General features: G+C 37.6%; 1 protein-coding gene and 1 pseudogene across 2 annotated transcripts in view; one reads left to right on the forward strand and one right to left on the reverse strand.

The window, feature by feature from the left end:
* Positions 1-20,583, reverse strand: part of LOC144631510 (serine/threonine-protein phosphatase 2A regulatory subunit B'' subunit gamma-like) — a 212,672-nt gene that overhangs the window by 178,056 nt on the left and 14,033 nt on the right. The window lies entirely within an intron of this gene.
* LOC144633422 (ATP-binding cassette sub-family C member 4-like) lies at positions 6,886-14,479 on the forward strand (annotated as a pseudogene). The gene is made up of 6 exons (XR_013567060.1): positions 6,886-7,410; positions 9,286-9,665; positions 10,178-11,613; positions 12,040-12,610; positions 13,281-13,417; positions 13,617-14,479. The product of XR_013567060.1 is annotated as an ATP-binding cassette sub-family C member 4-like (transcript).

Genomic DNA, 20,583 nt, shown 5'->3' on the forward strand with positions numbered 1-20,583 from the left:
TTCTACTAATGACCGCCTCCCAAATGAATTGACAAACAGTTTCTTTACGACGGCTTGTTTTGCAGTTGTTGCTTGTTTTCAGTTATTACACCGGCCGGTGTTGGGAATTTGAGCGCTTTTTCAGGACTCTTTAATAATTAAAAATGGCTCGATGATTAAATTATCAGTTAAAAATACTCACTACTCATGTTTGAAAATGCAAAAAGTTTTAATTCAAAGCTTGATTGAGACTGATTCACTGGACCCATTTTAAATTGAACGATAAAGAGGGGTCGTTTAAAGCAATGAAAAAATGGCGTTTCAGGTTAAAAAACGACCTCGTTTCTAGGCGCCGATCGGCCGGATAGTCAAGGCGGGAAAACAGGGATCGCGGGGGTTGATGGTTAGGTTCCGTTTTCCCGTCCGCGCAAGGCTCACAACGCCAAACGAACCATGCACTACCAAGGAGGAGGACGCCCGGGGACGAGGCAGATGCTAGAAAATTCAGATCAATGTGTAGTGCATTCCTCTTTAACGGAAATAGTTTAGCTTAGTTAAGTGAGTTTAGCTTAGTTTAGTTAGTTTAGTCTAGTTTAGTTTAGTTCAGTTTAGTTTAGTCTAGTTTAGTTTAGTCTAGTTTAGTTTAAATTAGTTTAGTTTAGTTTTGTTTAGTTTAGTTCAGTTTAGTTTAAATTAGTTTAGATTAATGTAGTTTAGTTTAGTTAAGTTTAGTTTAGTTTAGTCTAGTTTAGTTTAAATTAGTTTAGTTTAGCTTTGTTTAGTTTAGTTCAGTTTAGTTTAAATTAGTTTAGATTAATGTAGTTTAGTTTAGTTAAGTTTAGTTTAGTTTAGTTTAGTCTAGTTTAGTTTAAATTAGTTTAGTTTTGTTTAGTTTAGTTTAGTCTAGTTTAGTTTAAATTAGTTTAGATTAATGTAGTTTAGTTTAGTTAAGTTTAGTTAGTTTAGTTCCGACAGTAGAAGGCCACTCGAAAAAATATTAAATTAAATCAATGATCGAATTGCATGTAATTTTCTCGCTTGGACACATACAATTTGAGAAAGCTGGTTTTGAACAGAGTTAACAAATTGTTAGTTGATTTAAGCTCAGATGGCAAAGAGTTCCATCGTTTTACAGTTCAAATAGAAAATATTTCCTGAAGTAACCCTGCTATAACTGTTGAGGTAATAATTCCGCGTTCGAAGTCGTGGCTCGAAAGTAAATATGTCGATATGTCTGACGTAAAACGAAAAGCAATTTATTTACATGTGCCATTCACAAGAAACAGAAATAAAACATAAACTAAACAGAACTTGAAGTACAGCATACAACAGTGGAAACACAGACAATACAAGTCACGACCGACTTGGTTAGCGTTTCTGATTGTTGTTTTTTTTTAAAAAGCAGTGTGTTTACTTCTGTCAACTTAGGGCACGTACAGTACACACGTAACCATTTGCTAAAGGTATTAAATACAAACCGGAAAGCAAACTCAACGTTAAAATTCAAATGCAACTACAAAGGAACATCTCTACGTAGAACTGTTCAGTTGGATTCCACGTTATCTAAGACAGTCTTTTTGATAAACCACAGTTGAATTGATCTTCTCATATAAGGTAGGTTAACAATACCTTAGTTTATGAAGAAAAACGGTTTTTGTAAAAACACAGCCTTTAAAAATAACCCTGTTTAATTAAAAAATGTTGAAGTTGCGTGCAGGAATGTTTAAGGACCGCGCAGAATTTTTTGCTGAGTAGAAAATAATTCTGTCAAAGCACTCGTGTATAAGTGCCACATTTGAAATAAAGAAACAATTAGAAAAACTTAGGTCATTAAGGGCAGCCGACGATGGTCTAGCCATTAATTCACATCCTAGAGAACTTGCATAATATCAACCGACTCTGAGGGTTATAAATAGTTTGAACTTCTTTTTACTCTGAAATATTACTGTTTAAAAAACAGTAATATTGGGATGGCCTAATATTGATTTACATAATTAGCCCATTTCACAGACCACGTTGATAACCCCTTATTTCTTAGCTTTAAATACTACATTTGTAACGCACTTTCTTTAGTCCAATTAAGGCTGGTTTTCATATAACCACTAGCCTGCGAATATATACAGCCGCCTCCGAACGCAACAAGCGCGTCGGAGCACGGAGAGGCGGCTGTATTCGCAGGCTATATAACCACTGCAGGGGCAGCTTAAAGACGAAATCTCTCAGCAAAGTTTTTTTTTCTTTATAAACTTGTAGTCCATGGGCTCAATAACATCAATCCAAGTTTGGTTATGAAATTTCTTCTGACCAAGCTTGCATTGCATCTCATTATGCGTGTCAGACTATTATCATATTTGAGTGGGAGTATTGCTCGTGTGATAAGGCTCAAACAAATGAAAACGCAACATCCATACGGTTTCCTGAACACTTACAGGTTGTTTGTACTTCCACCATTTATTGAAAGCTAGATGCGTAGTCAGTTGCCGTGAGGTATAACATTCCTTTAAAACCACTGAATCTTAAAAAATAGGGTTTTCTTAAGACGTACAAGGGGGGGGGGGTGGATGCCACCCCCCCCCCCCCATAAGGTTTTTTCCAAATTTTGAGAAAACGATTTACTCTACAGTACTGAAACTTTCAGTAGCTGTTCATTCATCCTTTGCCGAAATTTTGATATGTCAACCATGTGTCCATGATATTTGACGTTGCCATGGCAACGTCATAAATACAGGCAGGTCTTGCCAAAAATCGTCATTTTTAACATTTTTCTTTATTTTTCCAGTTTTTTTAAACAGAATTGTACGATTTGTTTATTTTACGAATCCATAAGCATTCTGACTTGATTTTGCATCAATTTCTGTTATTTTGTGACTTTCTAAGAAAATGTTGAAATCCAAGATGGCGGATCCAAGATGGCGGCTCTAATGACGTCACGTGACGTCATGTGACGTCACAGCCAATTAAAATTATGCCATCTTGTAGAGTAAGCTACGGGCTTTCTTCTGAGAGCAAAATAATTTCGCTACGCCTTAATATAACGAAAACTCCGGGGAGGGGTTCCATCCACCCCCCCTTGTACGATGGTGGGGGTATGAGTTTGCTTGTACGTCCGAGGGTTAAGTATAGAAAAGACCTGAAAGGTCTTGAGGAAAAAATGAAAAAACGACGGTCGAAGACTTAGGAACCGATTGAGGTGGATTTTGAAAGAAAGAATTAAAAAAATTCAAGCTCAATATTTTAAGTCACGTTATCCGTGACAGAGATCTTTTCATTCATTACTTTGCAGTTTCTGTGCGTGTCAATTGAACGCATGTTCAAGTTGGTGCACATTGAAAAAATGAACGCTAAAATTGCGGCGGTCCCCTCAAAGAATTGACGTTGTGTACACATTCCTCCGAGTTCCACCCAGTGATCGATTAGCTAGTAAAACAAAGAACACAATAACCTTGGGTTTTCGTGTTGGGGGATTTTTAAATTAAAAATATTGACCAACGGAGCCGGTTAAGTTAAGGCTGACTGATTGCAGACTAATCGTGCCGGCTTCACAAGCATGCAAGAGCTGCGATGGGGTTGCGAGAAACTTTAAGGTAAATATTAACTTATTTAACGCTCTTGACTTGGTTGTCAGGCTTCAAAATCTCTTACATTTATGAAAAAGGATTATTTTTGACTTGTTTTAAGCCAAAGGTTCTTGAAACAGATAAGTCCAACCTTTGATCTGTTTGATACATGTGTATATTCATTGTATCTCATAGATGACAGACTTGTGTTTATAAATACTTAAGCCAGTCGTCTTTGACTATTTCAAAGTTAAGGTTACCGTTTACTATAGAGAGGTAATTTTGCTTAGTTTGTTTCTTTTTTCCTTTTGTAAACAAAAAGTCAACATAAGTGATCGATCTAACCTGTGCCGGATAGAAATTGTTTTAAAACAACCAGGAGACATAATTTTTAAAGGAATGTTAATCAACCGCCGAGGCTAAAAAGGCACGTACATATAGCGGCACGCGCCCTCGGGCAAATACAAGATCAACTAAACAACCACAAGATAACAGTTAAAGAGCATATGCTTCCTAATTTAAATTCACTTGAACATATCATGAGGCACTAATTAATTAAGTCTTCGTTCCGCACTGGTGTCGCGGTTTTCACTACGCGTTTCATTTTGTTTATTTTTCATCGGTTTTTGTATTACTTCGTATCTCATTTCCTCCGAATTCGTGTAAATGTACCAATTCAACAGCCGGTCAAGACTGAAACACAGTTAGTATTAGAGAAAACTGGCAGGTTATTTGTGTCTCCAATGCAACTATTCTTGAATATCTAGACACCAGACGACAATATATACTTAGAATATATACATTTGCTATCCGTCAAACTGAAGGCGAAGGAGGCCAGCTTTGCAGTCTTGCTAGTTGTACTTCACAATAAAATGTACCTTTGATATTTTGCAATGCATGGACTGATTCTCTTTCTAAAGAATGGTACTCTTCTGTTACTGTGCGTCAAAACAATTGTGACTCTTTGTTCAGAGTAAAGGTTATTTTCCGTGCCGTATGTTTAAAATCTGCGATTTTCACAGCACGCTCGTCTTATTGTTTCTCAAATAGCTTACCATACAGACAATAAAAGCCCAAGAAAATCTTAAGAAAAGAGGAAATTGTTTCGAACTCAGTTAAAGGTCTTAGTTTTTTTCCTGATGAGGAATTCCAACGTATGATTGCCTTAAAACCTTCCAAGAGTGGTTAGCTTTATGCGCTTTCTTCAAGCAGGGCAGAAAAGCAAATTTCAGCCGCCAGAGATTAAGACTGAAATTACGACCAGAAATATTCCTTATTGATTTCATTTTGGTTATTAAGATTCTCGTTTGATGAGGTCAGTGTTTTAATCAGTTTTCTTTCATTAAATTTTTGTGTTACATTGAATACATACCAAAGGCCGGAATTAAGGCTGAAAGATTCAAATAAATTCACGGTCAAAAAAGCGCCACCTCAAATAATGAGGTGGCTCTCATAACGAGGTGTTTGTATTAACGAGGCGGCCGTCAGGCGGCATTCCATTCATTTGTGGAAACATAACTTTTTCACTGAAGTGGTTATCGAATGTATTTCTAGGTTTACATGGTTTACCGAACTCGCGTGGTGAGATTCGATGAACTCGCGCAACGTGTTTTAACCAATCAGACAGCAGAATTATTTTTCCACCAATCACATGCGTAAAATAAGCCAGTCGAGATTTGGGTCACGTGACATTTCCCGCGCTTAAAAAGGCTTCCGATTGGTTGATTCGTGACGCCATTTGCGGTATCGGTGATGGTTTATTGTAGAAAACGTACCGCTTTGTTATATGATTAAACAAATCCTATTATGTCTTTTAAAGTAAAACACCAAATTAATCACTTTTCTAATGTTACATTCGAATTTGCTCCAAGCTGACGGCAGACAGAAACTCTCAGGTAAAGTAAGTAAGCCTTTCGCTGCTAAACTTAATCCGGGTTTGTTTTGACTTTGAGAGTTCAGATCAAAATGAAGTACTCGAATTAAAGTAGATAGCCTTCTCAGAGCAAATCTTCATAAACAAAAATATCGCATTCCAACCTAGCCCTGCCAACACCAACTATTTATATCAGCATAGGCTCAACTCATCATGTTTTGCGCATTAACCAAGGTATTTTACAATTTTGCAACTTATTAAGGTCACGACACGGGCATATGATAAATTACATGCTGACTGGTCGAGTCGGAACGCCAAAATGTTTGACTCTCGGTCAATATCAGTTATTACATGACCCGGGCTAAAGATAATCTTGAACGGCCCTTCTCTGCAGTCTATAAGTACTTATAATGGCAATTTGTGATGATAACGGTATATTTATCTAATAAAGTCGAAATGTTTCAAAATTTTCTTCTCTACAACCGGTTATTTGACAGCTATACTGTAAACCTCCCTTGATTTCCTTCACCGCATTCGAGATGGTTTATTTGTTTCTATTTCGTGTGACATTGACCCTGTCTGTCACCTGTTCTAGTCGTTATTTACAACGGAAATATCGCTCTAGCACAAACTACCGTTTGCCATTTTGTGGTTGGCTTTTAATAAATTTTTGACAACGCCGTGTCTGAAACGAGAAAACAGGAATTTTGCTGGCAACTGCGATGGGAACTTTCAAGCACGCGGAGAAGTCTATACATAAAAATATTCACGCCAGAAAATAGTTTAAATTAGTTCATGGCCACTGAACCTTTTTATTATTAAAACATAATTTATGATCAGTGTAAATCAATATGCTTTTCGGAACTTTATATCAATGGTATTTCGACTTAAAAGAATAAAACATAACATGTTCTGTGTTGAGTAGCAACCGGATTTGAGATCGATTATAGCATACTTTATATGACGGAACTGTCATTCACTTAAGTTAGTCAATCAATCCGTTGGTTTCCCAGCTAATTTTAAAACACATTTTGCTGATGTTTTCAAGATTAATTTATCGTTAAGTTGTTTCCAAATTGTATTTGATAGTTATACCACTTTGGGTAGAAAATGCTAGCTTCAGCATTTGAACTAACGCCTTGGGCCGAAAAAAGGTTTGTCTAATTTAATACTTAATACTAACTTTCTACACCTAATAACCCAAGAGTGTTTTAAAGTGTCGCTTGATTATAGTACAGCTTTTTCGAATTAACTGAAAAAATCAACTAAGATGTTGAAAAAATCTGCTCTGACCTGCCCTTAGCTAAAGTTTATATTCAGAGTGCATTTCAGCACTGCTTTATTGTATCTCACAGGCGTCAGCGTATCGCAATACAATCAGCCCGAACAAAAAGTCGGCGAGAGTGCTAATTAAGGTGCTAACTTGAAAGCCCTTATTCGCTGCGTTCTTTTTTAACTTTCTTTTTTTTTAAAAGAATGAACGCAGAGCGTGAATATGGCGTCCCCGCACATCCACAGAGGAAGGCCAACTTGATCTCTTTTCTTCTGTTTTGGTGGACAAATGATTTGTTCAAAACTGGAAACCAGCGTCCCTTGCAGCAATCTGACTTCTGGCCATTGCACAAAGAAGACAAAACGTCTCTACTAACAAAAGAGCTGCAGTCACAGTGGAGCAAAGATCTGAATGAGTGCAAACTAACAGGGAAAGAACCAAGACTATGGAAAAGTGCTATGAAAGTTCTGTCTCGCAAAGACATCTGTATAATTTCTTTTGCCGGACTACTCGACTCAGTTGGTAGATTTCTTCAGCCATTTTTCCTGGGAATTTTTATTTCTGCCCTCAAGGCCAAATCTCCTGAGAGAGGATTGCTTTGTGGTTGCGCTGCGTTGATGCTGTTGATTGTGCTGATGAAGAGCATTGCTGTACATCATAGCAGCTTCAAACTGTACGTGATTGGGATGCGGATGAAGGCCTCCCTTAAAGGTGTCATCTTCAGAAAGGTCAGTTTGCTACCACAAATGGTGCACGATATCGATTCAATTTATTTCTCTGTAAGATTCCTTTAAATAAATGAATTTTTATTAATCATCAAATAGGTGTTTGCCAAGTGATCATACATTATCCAGTTAATGTAGGAAATGTTTGAAGGCTTTAACTTAAACTATAGCGAAAGACTAGCTGCAGAAAGGCGGGTGCGATTTAGATGGGTCACCTTAAAGGGATTCCCAGATTATGGGTGCGTTCTTTTTTAGGTATGCTGGAAGTTATTTTTTCCGTTTTGTGGATAAGATAATTCCAAAAGAACGAACTGCTGTGCACCGATAATATAAGCATGGCTTTTCTTTTTTCTAAGCAGTAATATTTTTGCCGAAGAAGTTTCCTTAAGAGAGGCTTTCCTAGCAGGATGATTAATCTGTAACATCGAAAAATAACATCGGCCACGAGGACGGATAATAAATTTGTTGGTTTTAACCGTATTTCCATTAAAGACCAGAAAAAATGAAGTATTTATTATTTAGGTGGTTTATCATTGTGAAACATAACAACTTGTGGGAGTTTCATATTGTAGATTGACGATATTTTGTGTTTTGCGGTATCAGTTTAATTTTTGCAATTGGAAGACACGAGTTTCCGTGTGAGCAATAAATTTTCGTAACTTTTTGCAAGCCGCGCACGACTGAAATTACAGCACGTACGTAATACAATGTATTGTATTATAAAAATAAGCGATAAAAGGGTAAAATAACATGGCTTACAGTTTAAAACAATTATAGTAATGAAGCAGCGATAACAACTTCACCACTTGAAAAGATACATGGAAAATATTTGCTCGTCAAAATAAGTAAGTAAAGCACTGGGCTCTGCGTAAAACTATGTTACACTGTCTTTCTCCTGTTCCGGTTCCGGTTGTGTCTTCGTCTTTAGAAAGCTAAAGTGGAGTAAATGTTTTCACGGGAGAACGTTTTTGCGGAAATATATTTTAAATTTAGAAGCCACAAAATTTTTGTCACACGGTAAATGTTTGAGATAAAAATTGCCGATAAACTTGCACGATCTTATGATACAACAACTGGGGCGATACTTTTATCCCTTGACTACATATATTATATGGTCAAATACGTATGCTTCACGACAAAATATCCCAAAAGTGCTCTATTTCTGCCTGCATTATTTTGAAAAATGCTGTAAAGTTTGTTTTGTTTTGTTTATTCTGGTAAAAGGAGCAGAATATATTCTGTTGAATCCGTAAAATGGGATATGACCCAACAGAAGCGGTAACCGCCCATTCCTTGTTTTCCGGCTTTTCCAAAATAGCTCAGACAGTATACATGCTGTGATTTTAGCTAATAGCTGCGGTCTGTGGAATTGTTCAAAGAGCATTACTATACAAACGCTTAATATACGCATTCCAGAAGGTGAAATTTTTCCGACACTTGAAGAAAAGGTTTTGTAAGGGTTTGAGTGAAGCCACATTTTAAGCAGATTATGGTTGAGAACTACGTTTTTCATTCATTTAAATAAGAATATTCTCCTTTTATTGCTTTAACACGCAATGCAAAAGACGTTCCAAGCTATGCAGTCACACCAATGTTTAAAATGTTTTTGATAATTTTTTAAGGTATTAATGAAGGATGGGACAGTAATGGAGGATTAATAGATTTAAATGTGATAATGATTAATAAATGGACAGCAAAGTCGATAAACGTCAACTTAACGTGTCTGGTCTCGTGTGGAGTAGGGTGTCTGTAATCCTGTTTTATCCCATTATTTCCCCCATGATAACGTGTTCGTAGAAATTTCTGGTGGTGGACCAGAAACAAAAGCTATCGCATTAAAAATCTTATCATTTATTTCACACTGTCGTTTTTTAAAAGATCCTGGTCCTTGGTCAGCATACCCTCAACGACTTTACAAAAGGTCACGTGATTGATCTGGTGTCCAATGATGTTCAAAGAATGGAACAAGCCGCCAGGCAGTTCTTTCGCCTCCTTGTCGCCATCTTTGATGTTTGTGTAGCTGTTCCGTTGTTATGGTACTTCATAGGTTGGCAGGCGTTGATGGGTATCATTTTCCTGTTTGTTCTCGTGCCATTTGGTGGTTTCCTGTCATATCTGTCTGGAAAGCTTCGACTGAAGACTGCTGTCATTTCTGATCGGCGAATAAATCTGATGACTGAGATAGTGGCTGGAATTCGTGAAGTGAAGACGCATGCGTGGGAGTGGTTCTTTAGAGATCAGATCAAGGACACTCGAAGGTTAGTGGCCAGTATCTAGTTGTTCCTGAATTAACTGTAAAACCAAAGCAATTGCACCTGAGCAATTGAGAAATTGACGCTCCCAAACACCGTAATGAGCGAATCAGAGTTCTTAGACCTGGCAGGAAAACGGTAGCGAGCGCGGGAAAAATCAGAAACTCAATTCATCATTGGCTTTGGTTTTGCACTTTATTGTCTGAAGAAACAAATGCAAACAGACTTCTTCCAACAGTAAACAGAAGACGACTCCAACTCACCAAATAAACTTAAAAACTTTATCAAGCTTACTTGTCTGGTTATTTTGAGCAGCCCAATTCAACAAAAATTTCAAAGAATTGAAAGACATAGCAAAAACGAAACTGAGAACCTGGTGCATTCCAAGGAATACTTCCCAAATTGCTTTCTGTTAAATGTTTGGTATATTTCTAAAAACCATACTAGTTTTAGCAAGTCTCAAAATAAGAACGTATCTAATATGACAGTAAAGTATTTTCTTGTTTCCTTATTTGCAGCAATGAAATGAAAATAATTCGTCGCAAGAGCATTCTCCTGTCATGTGCCATATCTCTCATGTATTCCTCGGGACTTGTTGCCGCCTTCATTTCTATTTTGACGCTTGCCTTTAGTGGTTATCAACTAACACCGTTCATCGTTTTTACTCTCTTGTCAATTATCAATGTCCTTCGAAACAGTGCATTGAGATCAATAGGAGAAGGATCCCAGTTTATATACGAAGCGTACGTTTCCTTTGATAGAATACAGGAATTTCTGCTGCTGCCAAATCTGAATGGTATGACTGATATAAAACTCTCAATCAATACGGGTAGCAATACATTGCTAGAGACAAAATGTTTTGGAAAAGAAAAGGTGAATATTAAGGAGCAATTCGTATGTTTACACCAGTCCTTGAAGAAAACCTCGACCATAACCAAGTTTGTAGACATTCCAGATAACAAAAATCTAATTCCCCTTCTTGGAACGAAGAATCTGAGTCATCTTATGAGCCCAACAGACAAACTACAAATTATAGAGCAAGGGCAATTTCAGGAAAAAAGAGAAAGAAGGATAAAGTTGAGCAATGTGACCTGCAAACTTAATGTTGACAACAAATGCCCAGTAAAATCTATCAACTTTGCAGCAAAAGATGGAAGCTTTGCTATCATCACTGGTCCAGTGGGGAGTGGAAAATCAATGTTGCTGTCTGTGATCGCTGGTGAGATACCAGTTACTGAAGGGAATATCCAATGCGGTGGTACCATAGCCTACGTGCCACAGATGCCTTGGGTTTTCTCTGGAACACTTAGAGAAAACATCCTGTTCGGTCGGCCATTTGATTTCGATAAGTATGCCCAAACCATCAGAGTTTGCGCTTTAAAGGAAGACATTGAAGGATTTCCAGATAAAGACCAAGTTGTTGTTGGAGAACGAGGCGACACTTTGAGTGGTGGTCAGCAGATTCGCATCAGTCTAGCACGGGCAGTCTACGCCGATTGTGATATTTACCTTTTGGACAATCCTCTCGCTGCACTCGATATTAACGTTAGCAATTACATCTTTAAACATTGTATACTTGGCTTGCTGGCAAACAAAGTTCGTTTGATGGTTTCACACCAAGAGTCTCATATGAAGCTTGCAGATCAAGTAATTGTCTTGCAAAACGGTACAGTGACTGATAAAGGGACGTTTTTGGCACTTGATGAAAAAGAAGCACTAAAAGAAATTATAGAACCTCAAAACAAAGTAGCTCAGGAAACAACTTTATCTCAGGAACAAATCACAAATACTAAAGTACATTCGCCAGACAAGAAGATGGTTAAAAGCATGGAAATTCCCGACGAGGACCGTATGATTGGTGCAGTGTCCTGCAAGCTGTACTGGGATTATCTAAAAGCAGGGGTGCATCCCATCGCTTTAGCTGGCTTGGTTCTCATTTTCCTCCTTTGTCAAGGTAAGGCTCTAGGAACAATTTTAATCTATGATGCCATCATACCAAACCAACCCTTTAGACCCGGGGAAGAGTAATATAAATGTGATGGAGTTGTCTGTTGGAAACTGTTTTGAAGACCCCTAAAAGGCACCAACATTCATTTTGGTCGAGGCTCAATTTCACGTTTATCCCGAAGATGTACCAATTCCAAAATCGTTTATTATTGAATGATGATGACAAACACTGGTCGACAAAGAGCCAGGTTCCAGCCAAAAATGGCAATGGTACCAGAAGGGTATTTACGTCTTCCTCGTGTGCTGCAAAACTAATAGTGCCTCAAAAAACATATTTTAGTATTTATTCAAGGCAGTTGTTCAGCATGTGCTATAGTTGTTTCCATCAGAAACACTTAAATCCTTTGTTGATTCTTGTATCCATTGATTGCAGGAGTTATGATTTCACCCGATCTGTGGCTGTCGTTTCTAACGACGCTTCCACGTGACGACCAAACGAACAGGACAAATGTTGGCATCTATGCCAGTTGTGTCATTGCCGCTGTTCTTCTTACGACGTTACGCGCCTACACCTTCTTCTTGGTGGTGCTGAGATCTTCAGAAAATCTTCACAACAACATGGTGACGGCCATTCTCAAAGCACCTGTTCTATTCTTCGATTCAAATCCAATTGGAAGAATTCTCAACCGATTTTCTAAAGACATCGGCTGCATGGACGAGGTTTTGCCAAAGACGTTCCTCTTTGCAGTCCAAATGGTGTTGTTCGTGTTGACCGCAGCGCTTCTTCCCTTGGTTGCAAATGCATGGCTTGTAGCAGTTGTTGTACCCATTATACTATCGTATGTTTACATTGCAAGGTACTTTATGAGGACATCAAGAGAGCTGAGGAGACTAGAGTCTGTGTGCCGCAGTCCTGTGTTGACACAGATCTCTGAAACACTGGACGGATTGGACATCATTCGATCCCGTGGAAGACAACAAGAGTTTGCTGATCTCTTATACAGGTGAGGCTGCTTTGCATCAAAACTAAAAGCATTTCCAGTTAAAAATATCGAGCTACACCATGGATGTCACATTGCAAGAAAATTACCCAAGAAAATCAGTCCCAATCTTCCCCAGTTGATTAACCAGTTCCTTTGTTGATCATTATTATCTCGTTGTTGTTTTTCTATCTTGGAAAAACTATGTTTAGATCTCCATCGAGTGAAGGTAATTTTGTGCATAACAATTAACAAATGACTAAAAGTAGCCACGTCGCTATACTTAATGGGACACTGTCACGGGGATTTAAATGCTTTTCGGTAAAAAGTACTTAAATAGGCGAATAGGTCTTCTCATACATGAAATGCACCTAATACATCAAGATGGGGATAAAAAATTAAGTTGTTGTTGAAAGAAGAAGGGATTCATAAAGTTCCTAATGGCATCACAATAATATCACTTGTTTATCTCTTCACTACACTTGCTTGGTGATTTTTAACCAAATTGGACCACCATTCATAGTTTCCGTATGTCTTTAGGCCTTTGAGTCTTTGTAATAAAACTGGTGACAGTGTCCCTTTAAGTTGGCTCACAACAGATACAACTTTCTGTAAAGTTTATAAAAATATGCGAATAGGTTTAAAGCCACCTTAAAATTTTTTAAAAAAATTCTTATTTTATCTCATGTGATAGATATCAAGACACTCATACCCGTGCATATTACATGATATTGGCTGGAACTCGATGGCTGGGAATAAGATTGGATCTCCTATCTGCTCTCTTAATTGGTGCCGTTGCTTTAACTGCTGCACTGTATTCCCACGACAATGGTAAGCAAATGATTAACAAAGGCATCTATTATATTTGTTTTGGTATTTGATTGGTGTTGCTTGTTGATTAAAAATTTCGAACGAACATATATTTCTCCATACCTCATAGTGCCGGTGTGTCATGAAATACCTGGTCGGTCGAACTCTAGCCAATTTACAATCAAAAAAACGTTTAACAAGTCAATTATCTTTTTTATAGCTCTGGTGGGCCTCGCTTTCGTCTACGTCTTCGAAACTTCTCACTTCACCCAGGTATCTGTTCAACAGTCGTCAGAAGTCGAGAATTTAATGACGTCTGTAGAGAGAGTAATGGCGATTACTCAACTTGAATCTGAGCCTGGATACAAGACAGTAACAACACAAACTGAACTCTGGCCAACGAACGGAGAAATACAATTCACAGAGGTATCGCTGAGATACTATCCTGAAGGACCAAGAGTACTCAAGAATCTGAATTGGAATGTTAATGGACAGTCCAAGATTGGAATTGTGGGTAGAACAGGTGCTGGAAAATCAAGCATCATAGCTGCTATCCTGCGCATGCCCGAAGCTGAAGGGAAAATCACAATTGACGGAGTGGAGCTAAAACATTTGAACATTCAAGAATCTCGAAAATGCATCTCCGTCCTAAACCAAAGTCCTGTTGTGTTCAGTGGGTCCCTGAGAAAGAATCTCGATCCACTGGGAAAACAGAGTGATGTTGAGTTGTGGGAAGCACTAGAAGCAGTGCAACTGAAACAATTGGTGGAAACCTTTCAGGGGAAGCTAGATTACACATTGAACTCTAGAGGAATGAATCTTAGTGTAGGCGAAAAACAGTGAATTTGTCTCGCTCGTGTTCTCCTGCAGGAGAGTAAAATTGTTATCTTAGATGAGCCCACTGCTCATGTAGATCCCAAAACAGAACAAATCATACACGAAACAATCCGAGAAAAACTGAAGAACTCAACAGTGATCACGATCGCACATCGGTTTAAAACAATTGAAAACTGTGACAAGATTGTGGAGCTGAGAGATGGACAGTTGTTAGTTGAGTCGCTGAGTAGATCGAATGTTTTATAATATAAGATATAAACTTATCATAAACTACTCAAACGTCTCTTTTCGTGAGCTCATTTATTTCCCCATGCAGCCGAGAGGCCTCGTCGACAGTACACTAATGCCCTCTCGTCAATGCATTTTCTCCTATTATCCACTCTGATACGAAAGGGTTCTATATTCCAAGTGTTTTTATTTTTGACAACGGTTTTCAATGTACGCCCTTTCGATGAAAACGAAACGGCGTATCAGTTTGTAAGATATGCGGCAACGCATGTGTGTGGAAGGGGCTTGAGATCCGGCCTGAAAAACTCCATCCTGTTCCACTTATTTCACTGGACAAAACCTCATGAACTTCTAAGATAAACTGCAAAAATATTTTCATCCCAGTTCCCGACATGTTTTATTTTGGAAGATGACGCAGTTGTAAAGGCATTATAAGATTGAAAGTAGGGAGGAAACACACTGTTTATAAAAGAAAATGTATGAGGCTTATAGAGACAATTCGAACATTAAATAACTGAGTGAAAAAGAAAATATGAAATATGTAAACAGTGACCAAAGACAAAGAACTTTTGCAATCTGATTGGTGGCTTATGCAAATACTTGCACTTCCGGCTAAAACTGGTTCAGCATAAGGGTTAAACCACTTCAGGTCTTTCGCCAAACGAATTTTAAGAAAACGCGATGATTTTGTAGTTAGGAGTAGAAAAACGTGACATGATTGAAAGAAATCGGAAATAACCTTGGACTTAACTAAGCGCCCGGACTATTTAACCCGGTTAACCGCGTCCTTGCTCTTGCACGTCAACGCAGATCAATAGTTCTTAGGAAATTTCAAATATTTTAAGTTCATTTTTTTCCGCTATTCTGATGTCATTTCCGTTACAACGCGCGTTGTAGAACTAACTTAATGTTTTTATGCATACTTATTTTACTCGTATCATGGATTTTCGAAACAAGGTAAACATCGAGACTGATCGAGACCTTGAGAACCTTCTTTGTATAAGATAAACAATATTAAAAAAATCCAAGCTTGATACCAAAACGCTCTTGGTCACATAAAGACTTAGCCTGCTAAATGATTTTGAAGGTAAATCAGAATGCCATTCCGTATTAGTTATTTAAGTTTTTTCGAACTAGTTTTGAGTAACGCTTAAAGTTGCTAATTATACAGCCAAGTAACTAAACTGCAAACAGTAAGATAATGAGATAGTGGTACGCGCACGAAAACTGCGTGATCTCGAGCGGAAGGAGCTCAAGCTTTATAAGACCTGAAGCTCAACTGAGCTAATAAGCTATGGCTGTCCGGTTTTACAGAATCTGACTAGTAAAGCTGCTTTCTCTTAATTTTGTTTGCGGCTGACAAATGGTAGAAGGCACGCACTCCGACATGCCTGCCAACTCTCACGGACTATTGGGATAGGAAGTCTTCTGGATACAAACCGAACTCTCCTGGAGGGGTTGTGAAATCTGCCAGATATGAAGCAAAATGCTAAGAGCATAAAGTTTGAAAACTGTTTTGGTCAATTGGAGAATTTGAGATATTGAAATCGACGGTCCTGTTTATCGGTCAGCCGTTTTTTTAGAGAAGAGGTACCGTCACGCCAGATCGACGACCTCTCGAATAACTTGCATTTCTTACGTTGACATCTCTGCAGAAGGGTCACAAGACAAGCATCAAAAGCGTTAAAGTAAGTAAAGAAAGAATGTAAAATTATCTAGATTATATCAATTCAGCCAGCGCAATTTGAGGTGCATTGCCTGTGGAAAGATCGTTAGACAAAACTACGGCTAGGCTGTCTACAACGTCTTTCACGAGCTGCAGTCTGTTAGCTGGTGAACTTAACGTAAGATGTCGCTGTATAGCATATGATTTACCTTTTCTATCAGTCACGTTGTAATACAGAAGTCTGGTAAGAAAGTAATTCAAGCTCCGGTAAATGTGAAGTCATTCATTCCGGGGTCATTCAGGGTAAAAAACAATCAGACAAAATCAGAGCAAGTGTTATAGACCTCTCAGTTCCAATTAATTACCGCCTCCAAAATGCATTGCTGAACTATTTCTTTACGACTGCATGTTTTATGTTTTCTGTTTGTTTGCTTGTTCACTTGTTTTGATAACACCGGCGTCAAGTTAGGATTTTGAGCGCTTTTTCAAAACTCTTAAAAACGGCTCGACAGATTTATGAGTTATAAACGTTCATCACTCATGTTTAAAAATGCAAAGAAGTTAAGTTAAGATAAGTCGAGTTGAGTTTAATGAGGTTTAGTTTAGATTAGTTTAGTTAAGTTTAGTTTATTTAAGTTTAGTTTAATTTAGTTTAGTTTAGACAGTAGGAGCGTATTCGAAAACATATATTACAATAAACAAATCACTTACTGTGTATCGAATTGGACTATAATTTTCTCGCTCAGACAGATAAAACTTAAATAAAATTGGTTTTGAACATAGTTAGCAAATTGTTAGTTGATTTAAACTCAGACGGCAAAGAGTTAGATAGTTTTACAGTTTTAATAGAAAATGATTTTTTGAAGTAATCCTGATTGAGTTGATAAATTAGGCTATAACTGTTGGGGTAATAATCCCGCGTTCGAAGTCGTGCCTCGAAAGTAAGTAAGTCTATATGTCTGACGCAAAACGAAAAGCAATTTATTTACATGTGCCAGTCACAAAACACAGAAATAAAATATAAACTAAACAGAACTTGAAGTAAAGCATATAACATTGGAAACACAGACAATACAAGTCACGATCGATTCGGTTGTCGTTTCTGATTGGTTTAATTAAAAAGTAGTGTGTTTACTTCTGCCTTCTTAAGGCACGTACAGTACACACGTAACCATTTGCAGAGCGTATTAAATACAAACGAAAGCAAACTCAACGTTAAATTCAAATGCAACTACAAAGGAACATTTCTACGTAGAACTGTTGAGTTGGATTTCATGTTATCCATGCTAAAGAGCCTTTTTGATAATCAGTTGAATGGATCTTCTCATATTAGGTAGGTTTACATATTTACCTTAGTTAAAGGAGAAAAACGGTTTTTGGCAGAATTAAAAACAAAAAAAAACCTATTTAATTAAAGAAAAATGTCCAAGAAGCGTGCAGGAACGTTTAAGAGCCTCACAACATTTTCTACTGAGTATAAAATAATTCTGACAAAGCACTCGTGTATGCCAGGTTCAGTTTTCTAGGTAAGTGCCACATTGGAATAAAGAAGTAATCTACATTGTGGCCCACGGATGTCCGGATTGATGAAACTAAGCAGATGGCTTGTAAAAAAAATATTCCTAGAAAAACTAAGGCCATTGGAGGCAGCCGATGATGGACTAGCCATTAATTCACATCCTGGGGAACTAGTATAATATCATCCGATTCTGTGGCTTATAAATAGTTTAAACTATTTTCTACCCTGTAACATCAGTCAGCGAGGTTTACTATTGAAAAAAATACTCATCTTGCTTTATATAGTAAGCCCTTTTAACTGACCACGTTCACAACCCTTTATTTCCGAGCTTTAAATACCACATTTATTTACGCAGTTTTTTAAGTCGGCTTAAGGCTGGTTTTCATGTAACCGCTGTAGAATTAATTTAAGCACAAAATCTCTCGGCAGAGTCGTATTTTTTCCTTTGCAAACTTGTAGTCCATGCGCCCAATAACATCAATCCAGGTTTGGTTATGTAATTTCTTTTGACCAAGCTTGCATTGCATTATGCATGCCAGACTATTATCATATTGAGTGGGAGTATTGAGCTGCGGTAAAACTCAAACAAACGAACACGCAACATCCTTGCTTCAATAGTGAATACGGTTTCCTGAACACTTACAGTTTGTTTGTATTTCGACCATTTATTAAAAGCTAGATGTGTAGTCAGTTTTCGTGATGTATAAAATTTCTTTGAAATCGCTGAATTGCAAAATAATAGGATTTTCTTAAGTGTAGAAAAGACCTGAAAGGTTATAAGGAAATAAGGAAAAATAAGGAAAAGACTTAGGAACCGATTGAGGTGGATTTTGAAAGAAAGAATTAGAAAAATTCAAGCCCAATATTTAAACTCACGCTATGCATAACACAGATCTTTTAAACCCATTACCCTTACAGTGTCTGTGCGTGTCAGTTGAACGCATGTTCAAGTTGGTGCATCTTAAAATATGACCGCTAAAATTGCGGCGGTCCCCTCGATCGAAGAATTGACGTTGTGTACACATTCCTTTAAGTTCCTCCCAGTGATCGATTAGCTAATAAAACAAAGAACACAATAACCTTGGGTTTTCGTGTTGGTGGATTTCAATTAAATATAGTGACCCACGGAGCCGGGTTATGTTAAGGCTGACTGATTGCAGACTAATCGTGCCTGCTTCACAAGCATGGAAGAGCTGTGATGGTGTTGCGAGAAACTTTAAGGTAAATATTAACTTATTTAACGCTCTTAACTTGGGTGTAAGACTTCTAAATCCCTTGCATTTATGATAAAGGATCAGTTTTGATTTGTTTTAAGCCGGCGAGTCTTGAAACGGATAGGTCAGACTATTGATCTGTTTGATACATGTGTATATTCATTGCATCTCATAGATGACAGACTTGTGTTTATAAATACTTAGCCAGTCGTCTTTGAATGTTTTTAAAGTCAAGGTTACTGTTTACTAAAGAGAGGTAATTTTCCTTAGTTTGTTTCTTTTTTTTTCCTTTTTAAACGGAAAGTCAACTGAAGTGATCGATCTAACATGTGCAGGACAGAAATTGTTTTTAAACAACCAGCAGACATAATTTTTAGAGGAATGTTAATAAACCGCATAGGCTAAAAAGGCACGTACATATAGCGGCACGCGCCCTCGGGCAAATACAAGATCAATTAACCAACCACAATATAACAGTTAAAGAGCTTATGCTTCCTAATTTAAATTCACTTGAACATATCATGAGGCACTAATTAATTAAGTCTTCGTTCCGCACTGGTGTCGCGGTTTTCACTACGCGTTTCATTTTGTTTATTTTTCATCGGTTTTTGTATTACTTCGTACCTCATTTTCTCCGAATTCATGTAAATGTACCAAATCAACGGCCGGTCAAGACTGAAACACAGTTAGTATTGGAGAACTCTGACGGGTTATTTGTGTCTCCAATGCAACTATTCTTGAATATCTAGACACCAGACGACAATATATACAAGAATATATACATTTGCTATCCGCGGTCAAACTGAAGGCGAAGGGGGCCAGCTTTGCAGTCTTGCTAGTTGTACCCCACACCAAAATGTACCTTTGATATTTTACAATGCATGGACTGATTCTCTTTCTAAAGAATGGTACTCTTTTACTGCGCGCAAGGCCGTAACTAGCAAGAGGCAAGACGAGGCACTTGCCTCGTCTTAATTTTTACCCAAAATAAAAAACAAAATATGTTTTGTAAATAATAAAGATGGTAAATTTCAAGCTCGGTGATAACTAGTAAAGAAATTATTCTACATGACACGAGCGTGGGACAAAGAAAAACTAAAAAATTACTAAAATATGTTTTGTTGAGAAAATAATCCCCAGTTGGACAATATTAATTTTTCTCAAGGAAAACCTCATGAAAAATATCTCTGAAAGCGATTTAGAGCTTCTAGATTTCAAAATTTTCTCGAGGGCATGCCCCCAGAACCTACTGTCAAGATCTTGCCTCGTCTATGGCAAAGGCCTGGTTACGGCCCTGCTGCGCTTCAAAACAATCGTGACTCTTTGTTCAGAGTAAAGATTATTTTTCGTGCCGTATGTTTAAAATCTACGATTTTCGCAGCGCGCTCGTCTTAATTTTTCTCAAATGGCTTACGATACAGACAATAAAAGCCTAAGAAAATCATAAGAAAAGAGGAAATTGTTTCGAACTCAGTTAACGGTCTTAGTTTTTTTCCTGATGAGGAATTCCAACGTATGATTGCCTTAAAACCTTCCAAGAGTGGTTAGCTTTATGCGCTTTCTTCAAGCAGGGCAGAAAAGCAAATTTCAGCCGCCAGAGATAAAGACTGAAATTACGACCAGAAATATTTCTTATTGATTTCATTTTGGTTATTAAGATTCCTGTTTGATGAGGTCAGTGTTTTAATCAGTTTCCTTTTATTAATTTTTTGTATTACATTGA

Source organism: Oculina patagonica, chromosome 12 (assembly GCF_052425735.1).
Source record: "Oculina patagonica isolate OP01 chromosome 12, crgOcupat, whole genome shotgun sequence".
Taxonomy (NCBI): Eukaryota; Metazoa; Cnidaria; class Anthozoa; order Scleractinia; family Oculinidae; genus Oculina; species Oculina patagonica.